The sequence below is a fragment of the Poeciliopsis prolifica genome, unplaced genomic scaffold (genome assembly GCF_027474105.1).
Source record: "Poeciliopsis prolifica strain line A6 unplaced genomic scaffold, Auburn_PproV2 SCAFFOLD011, whole genome shotgun sequence".
Classification (NCBI taxonomy): Eukaryota; Metazoa; Chordata; class Actinopteri; order Cyprinodontiformes; family Poeciliidae; genus Poeciliopsis; species Poeciliopsis prolifica.
In genome coordinates this window covers 9,274,952-9,284,770 of record NW_026562386.1, presented here as the reverse complement: position 1 = coordinate 9,284,770, position 9,819 = coordinate 9,274,952, and positions in this window count along the sequence as shown.

Genomic DNA, 9,819 nt, shown 5'->3' with positions numbered 1-9,819 from the left:
AATTGTTCACAGAAAATTGTAACTGCCATCGCTTGGAGATGATTGGATGCATCTTTTTGGTGCTGGCAGAAAAGAATGGAAGGATTTCATATGCAGGAGGAGAGAGGAAGTAGAAGGGGAAAAGAAGAACAGCACATATTAAAGAATGTGTTGAGAAAAATGAGCGTGAATTTTCACACGCTCCGGATGATGGAAATGGCTGCTGTTTTGCCAGGTGGTGGTGGGGAAAAAAATCTGATGTGAGGGGGAGGGGGGTAGTTTTGTTACAAAGAGGTAGTGGCAATGTGAAGAGGGCTCTGGAGTTGCACTTTTTCTTTTTATCTATATCTTGAGTCAGCCTGAAGAACTGAAAATAGCAATTTAACCACGTCTTGTTTTTTTTTATTTTTAGAAAAGTTAAAATAGGATTATTTTTGGCTGGCAAATCTAGAGCTTTCCACAAACACTTCAAGTTAAATATGTATATTTAAGAAAAATACACATATCTTGACTTTAAATAAACGTATTATCACATAACCTTCGTAGATTAAGTCATATAGCTATGACTTTGAATTTATGTTAAATTAACAGTATACATCTATGAATAATTCATCGTCATTGATGGTCTTTTTGTTCTCTCGGCTTCACTTCCTGTTTTTCCCATTTCCATGGATTTAGTCCTACAACCAGTAGATTAGACTTGGCCACAATGTCCTGCTCAGAGTTACTGGTTTTAATATTCAGGTTTTAGTAGAATATCTGATTTAAGCTCATAGTAACATTACACTTCATGCAGCACAGGAATTTAAAGGTCTAATTAAATACTAATAATTTTAATTAATGACAGCATTCATCATACAACTCTTAACATAATACAGAAGTATAATTAAGTAATCACATACAACTTATGCTGTTATTCTGCCCTCCTGGAATATGCTGTACTTAAACAGTTCTCTGATATATAAACATCATTCCAATGAAAGAAAAAGCCTGCTTACTCCTTTCAACACAAGACACAGTAAAACTGTGACAGCATAAAGAAAAAATCAACAACATTGAACAATGTTCCATTAGATTATTATTTAGTAATAGTTAACATGTTTAAATTACTGCTATAGATTGCTAAAATGCCAATGCAAAGTGAATGATTGGCATTTTTGCTGTGAAGATAGACTTCTTAAGCTAATATGCACAAGCTTCACATTAAATCAACAATACATTTAAATATGCATAAGACATATGTGCGTACTCAGGAGGGTACCATTGTAACTCACCAAACTGTGGCTGAGCTCCTACAGCAACACCATTTGGTTAAAATTGTTTTGAAATTACCAGTTGTACGAGGTTTGAATGGAGTTTGATCGGAGAATGACCTTTCAGTGAGAAGCATTAAATGAGGTCTAAAGCAGAAAGTACCAATGCATCATGCTAAGACTTACATTCAGTATGTCTGACTTGCAGAAGTTGGGGTGGTATCCGTTTGGCCCGCCTCTGTCTTTTACAACATGGATCTAAAGAAGTTTTTATAATATTAAGGAAAAAAAGTGGTTACTAATCTACAGAGTAGCAATCTTTTTGCAGATAAAGAAAGTAAAAACTCAGAATCGTGGCAGAATTAAGGACTTTTATTTACATCAGTTTCTTCCACAATTATACCACATGAGCTTGCTCTGTTTTTATTTATTTCAGCTTAGTTTGAATTTTCTTATTTCTCGCAAGATATTATTTTTTACTCTTTTCTCTGGTTTATTAAACCAGAGATAAGTTTCCCAGAGAGCCGACAGTTTTAAACTGGTTTGTCAAACTGGGTGTAGCATGGAGAGACATTGGTGTTGCAGTATGAATAAAATGTTGATTCCAAGCCAGATACAATTTTACCAAAGCGAAGTTAAAGCAGGAGTTTAGACCCATGGCATTGGCATTGTGCTAGGTTCAAGAAAATAAATCGTATGATCAATGAAATGACCTGTTTAGACCCATAAATGCACAGTATAATAAATCAAAGTAACCAACAAGTTCCATTAGAATTCAAAGATTTTCCCGGTAAGATCACAAAAAGTGCTAATAAAGTACACAGTAAGCTCATAAAAAAGTATCTGGGAACGTGCATAACATTTACCAGTGGTGCAAAAGTGCCTTGTGAGTCCTGGAAAGTAACAGGTAAGTTCCCTCTAGGTTCTCAGACAAATACATAAGTGCTGGTAAGAATGGTACACATCTATGAAGTAACCACTAGGTTTGGGCAAAGTACCAACTGTATTTAGTGCTCCTAAAATATAGTTTTTGGAAGAAAAATGAATGTCAAAAGTATAGTACCAGAAATAGCTAAAAAAAAAAAAAAACTATGCAAAAAAGTGTGAACCCAAAGTTTATCAGCTGAAGTCAGTACCATTATCTTTATTTGATCCCGGTCTGCTCCCCTTTCTGTATCGACACCCACAGGGCCCTGCAGCTGCTGCTAATTGCCCACAATCCTGACAATTCTCTAACAATGGACAGAATGAATTATGAAAGTGGCAGAACCGACCCAAACTCCCTATGCGCACGTATCCACACCTCCAAGCAACTCTGTTTGTTTTGTGCAAGCCTGCCTCATCCATTAGGGGTTATTGTTTTCTCCAAACATGACATTGATTCAATTTAGCAGCAATCAATTTCAAATGGTTCTGACATTCAGATATGACCTTAAAGCCTGGCAGACCAAAGAACTATGATTAGGATTAAACTTTTGTTAATGAGGTGATTTCTCTTCACATGGCTCTGTGTGACACCATGGAACAGGAGTGGTCAGTAAAAATTAGATCAATTATTGGGAATGAAACAGCTTTAACTTGATTACCCCTGCTCTTGCTAATTTGTGTAATTAATAACCTTCTCTGAGCTGCAGAGAGCAGTTTATTAATAACAATCTATATCTGTGCTCTGTAATGAAACGGCAGGGACCGGGGCCATCCTTACTGCAGGTAATGTCACAATCAATGGTGTCCAACACACATGTTAATTACCGCAGTTATTAATTGTTACAGTTGAATCTGAATGCTACATGCTGTCACCCCCTTTGTCCTATTATGTATAACAATCAGTGGATTGAAAATGGCAAATCTAATTAGCCATTCAGCGAGCAGGCTGGGAATCCAAATGAGACGGTATCGCCCCTGACAGCTGGCAGCTGAGGCGCCGCTCACACTGGGCCGTGAACAAAACCAGCATTATCCGCTGCCCCGGGAACAACAGGAAAAGGCATGTATCGCAAACTAATAAATACATTCACAGCAGCGGCCTGCCATATCGCACAATGGTCTAATGAAATGCCTGCTTGATGCCTTTGTTTGGGTACAAGGAGTGTTTATGCATTTATCTGTACAAGGAGCACCTCATCCATCCAGCAAACGGTCGTTTTCCTGGGCAAGACAGAGACTGTGCCAACTGGGACTCATGGTAAAAAGAAATTAAATCATATAACATACAGTTGTATGGAAATAGGTAGCTTGTGTTCACCATTTCTATTTTTTGAGGAGTAATTTAACAGCCTGAAAGTTAAGCTAAATTTTAAAAATTGTAATTCTTTTAATCATTGGAATTAATGTTGGTCTTAAAGTGACAAAACAGGAATCTTCCATTGCTGCGAGTAATGACACACCCTCAGAACAATACAATTTTTCAATTGTACTTTAATCCACATGTGATCGCATTTGATAATCAAAAGTGTCTTTGATTAAATTTGCCTGATCTGCCACTGTTCCTTAATTTTCTAAGAGTAAGAAGAGAGTAAAAAGAGAGAAAAGGTAATTGATAACAAGCGCAGGACATAGTTCACTTCATTCAATTTAGCATGGATGGCCAAGTGGATAATGTATAATTAAAAAAAAAATATTAAAAAAATAAAAACAAGAAGAAGGAAAGAAATTTCCTGTTTAATTCACTCTTCTCTGGCCAAAAGATGTGGATTGTTTATTGTCTTCACATGAGATATAAAGGGTGTGCATAACCTTTTGAAAGGAATTATTCACCTCATTTCAACTTTATTATCTTAAAATCAATATCTTTAAGCTGCATAGAAACATCAGCTGCATTTTACATATTACAGCTACTCTACTAATGAACATAAAGTCCTGTTCTACTCTTACGAGTCTAACCAGGGGAGCATTCTCTTTTAATAACAAATATATGCAGACAATGAAAACACGACTGTGTAATGAGGGAACATACTGTCTCTTAGTTTAATTATGTGTTCTCTTTATACTTAGTCTGATTATCCAAGTTCCAAGCTGGAAAATAAAACAAGAAGTTGAAATTCCGACAGTGAAAGTTGGGGATCGCTAAGGAACCCAGAGTATCCAGTATGGCTGCCATGCATTCAGAATGTGGTGAAAACTGCCACTATTAGCTATTTATTGGTGCTTCTCATGGTTTGTATCTCATTAAAATAGAGGAGTACTAAGTGTTATACAATATCTATTAGTACATATATTATTTTGATGTTTGAACACATAAAATGAATGACTGCTATCAGCTTGTGCTAACACCAGCGTAAACTAAAACAAATAGCAAGTCTTACTCTTTTCCCTCTGGTAACTAGGATCCTATAAAGTCCTTAAACAATTCCCAAGCTACAGAACAAGAAGAAATGTGGAACACAGTATGCATGTGGGAAAGGGTGTTCTGGTTACACTGCATGTCATCTTAAACACACCATACTCACAGTGGAATATGATGGTGGCTGTACCATGATGTAGGGATGCTTTTCTTCACCAGGGAGGAGGAAGTTAGTCCGGGTTAATGGGAAGACAAATCGTCCAGTCCTATAAGAAAACCTGTAAGACACACCAGCCTGAGCATCAGGTGGTGGTTAACATTTTCACTGGATAACGAAAACTTTTACCCAAAAATTACAATCTGTTTTAGACCAAGTTATTTTAATTGCTCCAGTTAATGTCCACATTTGTATCCGATTGAAAATTTGTAGCTAAACGTGACAACTGATCTCCAAAGATGCTTTTGCTCCAATGTGACAAAAATTCAGCTACTTTCCTAAGAAGAAGAGGCAAAATCTCCAGCTTCTAGAAACATTTCCAATAGACTCGCTGCAGAAAAATGTAGAATAATTTTTCTTGCGCTTCATAATTATGATCTACATTGTGCTTAAATAACTCAGTTAAGCTCCTGCTGGTTGTAATATAAACTTTGTAAATTATTTGTTTGAGACCTGCTGGTAAGACAGGAAGATGTTAACTTTCTAATAGGTCCTGTACACACACATGTGCACGCACACATGCATACGCACGGCAATTCATGTTTAAAGAAGACAGTGGCTTCTGTCCTCATCCAGAGGCACCTGTAAATAATGCAGTGTTAAAGGTGGCAGCCAGGCAGGAATTAGAAGGTGAGCAGGTGGAGGGACCTCCACCCCGACACCAACCCCACTGCAACAGAGCTTCATGCCAAGTCTCACTTTCAGCCTCACCATCCATATTCTTAACACCACAGGTGCTGAGCACCACCATTGCGGGCTTCAGGGGGGGCCGCCGGCCTCTCCGCTCATCGTACTCAAAGCAGTGATGGGCAATAAAAACACTTCCCACCTTAAGTGAGAGATACGACTTTAAATATTTTACACACATTCTGCATATGCAATTTATCCACACCTGGCTCTCAGGAGCAACAACATCTGGTAGCTGTTGCTTTAGGGGCAATTAATTCTTCATCCAAGTGTACAGGTCCTTTCTGAAAATGCGGAAGAATGACTTATTTTTCACTTAGATGAGTTCAGGTTTCGTAGAGTAATCAAGTAAAATCCACAAAATACATTCAAAGGGTCAATTGTTAGGTACAATAGTTTCTGTGTGTTTGCAAAAAGTTCAAGTTCAGTTATGCAGCGACCCTCCATAAAAAGTTTAAATTTTCCTCACTGGTGGTGTTTGGTGGTTGGACAAACACATGAACACAGGTTAACTATAAAAGTAAGTAAACAGAAGAAAAACATCTTAAAATAAAACACAAACCAAATAATGATTAGTTTCTTCTACACAACATGTGTTTAGTATGTGATCTTGTTTTGCATTAATTACTACAACACCTTTATTGGGAAGACTGTTTACCTCATTTTCTGCATATTTGCTATCCAAATGCATTTAACATGGACAAACATTAAACCTTAAAAACTTTTCACCTTTTGAGTTTTTTTTTTTTTTTTTTTTATTAAACATTATGATTTAGAAAAGGGCTACAAGAGGATTTAAAAAGTCAGGCAACAAATGTCTATTTTCTTTATTAAGAAAATAAAAGTTATCCAAATCAACCTGGCATAATATGAAAAAAAAAGTTTTCTCTTGTTAAGTCAGGTATGAAATGTGATTAACCACATTTTTGGAAGCTTGAAACTGACAAAATGCTAAAATTTAAGATCACTTAAAAAGATCTGAAAACACTGACTTCCTTTAAACAGGTGACTAAAAACCCACCTGTTTAGAGTTGTATTTGAGACGAAATCAATTACAAATTTAATAATGGCATTTGACTTAATGTGATGTTTTGATTCTTGATTCTATGTTGCATGACTTTGTGTTTTTGTGTTTGTTATGGTGTAAAGCACTTTGAATGTCTTGTACCTAAAATGTGCTACACAAATAAAATTTGATTGATTGAACCTGCATAATAATCTAAAGTAGAATAAAAGATTTTAGAAAGCAACAAATCATCATTCATTCTAAAGAAATTCAATAACTGATGAAAAACAAAGTCACTGACAAGTATAAATCTAAAAAGTGTAAAGGCCAAAAATCTGATCCTTTAATAAAACTCTTACACAAGGGTGTAAGAAAATGGATGGATGAGAAAACCCTAATTTAAAAAAACAGTTCTTGAATTTAGTCTAATTTTGAAATTTGTTTGATGATCTGAAACATTTACCTTAACAAAAACAAAATCTGTAAGTAAATATATTGTATTTCAGAACACAAACTTAAAGATATTAAGTTTATTTTCAGGGTGTTTCTTATATAAAAAAACAAGAATATGCTTAAGTTGCATCTTACTGATTTGGATAACTTTAACTTCCCAACAAAGAAGTTTATCAGTGATTGTTTTTAACCTTGCACTAAAGATACCCACAACATCTGAATCATTATATTTTTACAACTTGCATGAAAACCTGGAAGATCCTACTTTTACTTTTCATAAATATGCAGGATTTATTGTAACATTTCTCAAACCAAAATCAGACACATTAGCACTTTTTTATATGTAAAACCAATAGAACCAGAAGACAGGTGAGAAGTGGTGACAAAAATGCTCATTTTGTGTCCTGACAACAGAGGCCAGAGGCAGCGGGGTCCTTCTGCTGATGAATCAAATGGATAGATCTGCCTAATTGCTGGGCGTGATTTTGGAGGAAGAATGTGTCTGTGGAAAAGAAACCGATCAGGATAATGGTGAAAAATAACTGTCCTCTGAGGCCTGAAGCAAAAGAAAAACATCTAAAGCTCAGATTTTTAGACAGCTTGAAGTTACCGAGTAAGTGTAGAGTTGATACTTTGTGCAATAAACGTTTAGGTTGATTACACCACTTTGACTTCATCAGAAACTGACCTTTGAAGACACTAAATAAAACCAGTTACCGTGATGGAGTTGAAACAACATCGAAGTGGTATATTGGGTTAGGACTGATTCGCTTAAAAACATTCATGCTGCACTCTTTTTCATCTTTAGTGCCGGAAATCACTGCTTTCCTGTTGTCTGAGTGGCCTTAAACATTTACCTTCCTCCTGTGCTGATAGGATTCCTTTGTTTATTGCTGTCTTTTCCCATGGGAATGAAAGCAGATGTAGAGTTCAATGCTAAGTGTGAAGTGCCCTGCACTCCCATGTACTGTATAACAACTTGGGACTCCAAAGAGCCTTAAGAAATGCTGTTTGCTTTGACCACACTGCCACCAAGGCCTGTGTCTGATGGTATGGAAGTGAGAGCTGTAGCAATGAAATGTTTAGATTAGGTTAAAAGAGAACAAAACAGTCCTCTGTCAGTGAGAAATAACAGGGAACATTTCTAGATCTGCACCAAAATAAGAGTTTCTGTTTTGAGAGAATTTTACAGTTTAAGGTCAAGAAAGATTTGTTGAAATTGAAATTACTGGAACTTTCCTCAGTTCATGGACAATCATAATATATTTCCTCCCGTTTCAAATCGGCGTGTTTGGGTTTTGCTGTTGTTTGGGTGAAGCTCAGAGCAGGTGAGGTCAGACCGCAGTGCCGCCGTTCGTCGCTGGCTTGTGAGGAGGGCGGGGCTGAGTTGCTGGATGGACACCGGTTGTGGTGGCTGTTTATCATAAACACAGCCTAGCCCAGAGAGGTCCATCTGCTTTGATTTTATTTAGTGATTCCCCCCAGGGACCCTGAGCTGGAGTGAGAATAACAATACTCGAGCCCATCTGTTCCTGTAGAAACCAGCCCCGGCTAAATTACCGCACACTACGAGCGGCTGGCATATGCTGTGGCATAAAGCTACAAGAGGGCATTGTGCACCAGCTGTTCTGTTGACAAATACTTATCTGGCACTTCTGAACTCAGCTTGCTGAGCTGGTTTCAAGTTTGACTCCAAACTAAACAGGGTAAGGTGTTAGAAAGGGTTCCTGAGGGGAAGGGAAAGGAGGGGCGGTGAAGAGTGTGTGTAATACATGCTGATTTATCCCTGGGTATCATTTTGTCAGAGACCGTCTGGGGAATTGGGTCACCGGATGAAGATTTAATCTGAACATACAGGGCATAGTCGACTGAAGCCCGCCAAGTGGGCAAAACAGACAACATCTAATCTTTGTTATCCTCCAGTTAGAAAAACAGATTGTGATCATATTATTTTTGTGTTTACAGCTCAGTGGATGATCTTCATCCAAAGACCTAAAGTAGGCTCTGTCATATTAATCTGATCTCTATTGAGAGAAATAAAGATGTACAAGAGATCTAGAAGGATTCACACACATATAGTTTTCTAAATAATGGCTATTACCCTGCAGAAGTATTAATTCTGAACTGCATATGAAAGATTAAGACAAAAATAATGCCTAATTGAAAAGAGGAAGTACAGTTAAAACAATAATTCTTGACAGACACACTGTCAGTTTTTCTTTGAAAACAGCTGAAGCTGAATAGAAATCATTTGGGAATGGGACAGATTCTCAAATACATTTAGGTCTGGACTTTGACTGAAAATACTTTTATCCAAATTATTATCTTTTGCTTTTGGAAGATAAAAATAGACCACAGGTCAGCCTCAAGTATTTATTTTTTTTCAGGATTGCTCCTCAATTAATTTTATCTGACTTTCCATAGCAGTTTTAAACTGGCGTGCCTCTGGTGGAAAATGTTGCTGCCACCATCTTGTTTCAAAGTGTGAATAAAATGTGAAGGGTGATGCGAGGTGTTATTCCATAACACATCCCGTTTTGCACGTAGGCCAAAAAGTTACATTTTAAATGCATTCAATTTGTTTTAAAACTTTCAGTAAGTCATCTGCTAAGTTCATGACTGTTTGACCACAAATGTTCTCTGATGAACCTGTGAGGCCTTCACAGAGCAGCTGGATTTACACACATTTGCTCACAGATGACCTTTTCATTGGATTTTAAATAGTCATTAGAATAAATGAGGGTAAATACAAAATTTTCACTAAGTTTTCATTTTTTATGTGGGTGAAGTGAAATCCACTTCCATTGCCTTTGGGCTTCTTTACCAAATAAAATTTAAATAAAGGAGTTTGATCACTTTTTCTGTTCAACACCAGTCTGCTACTATAAATATACATTTTAACATATGAAGCATTTAACTTATTTGCCAGATGATTCATAAT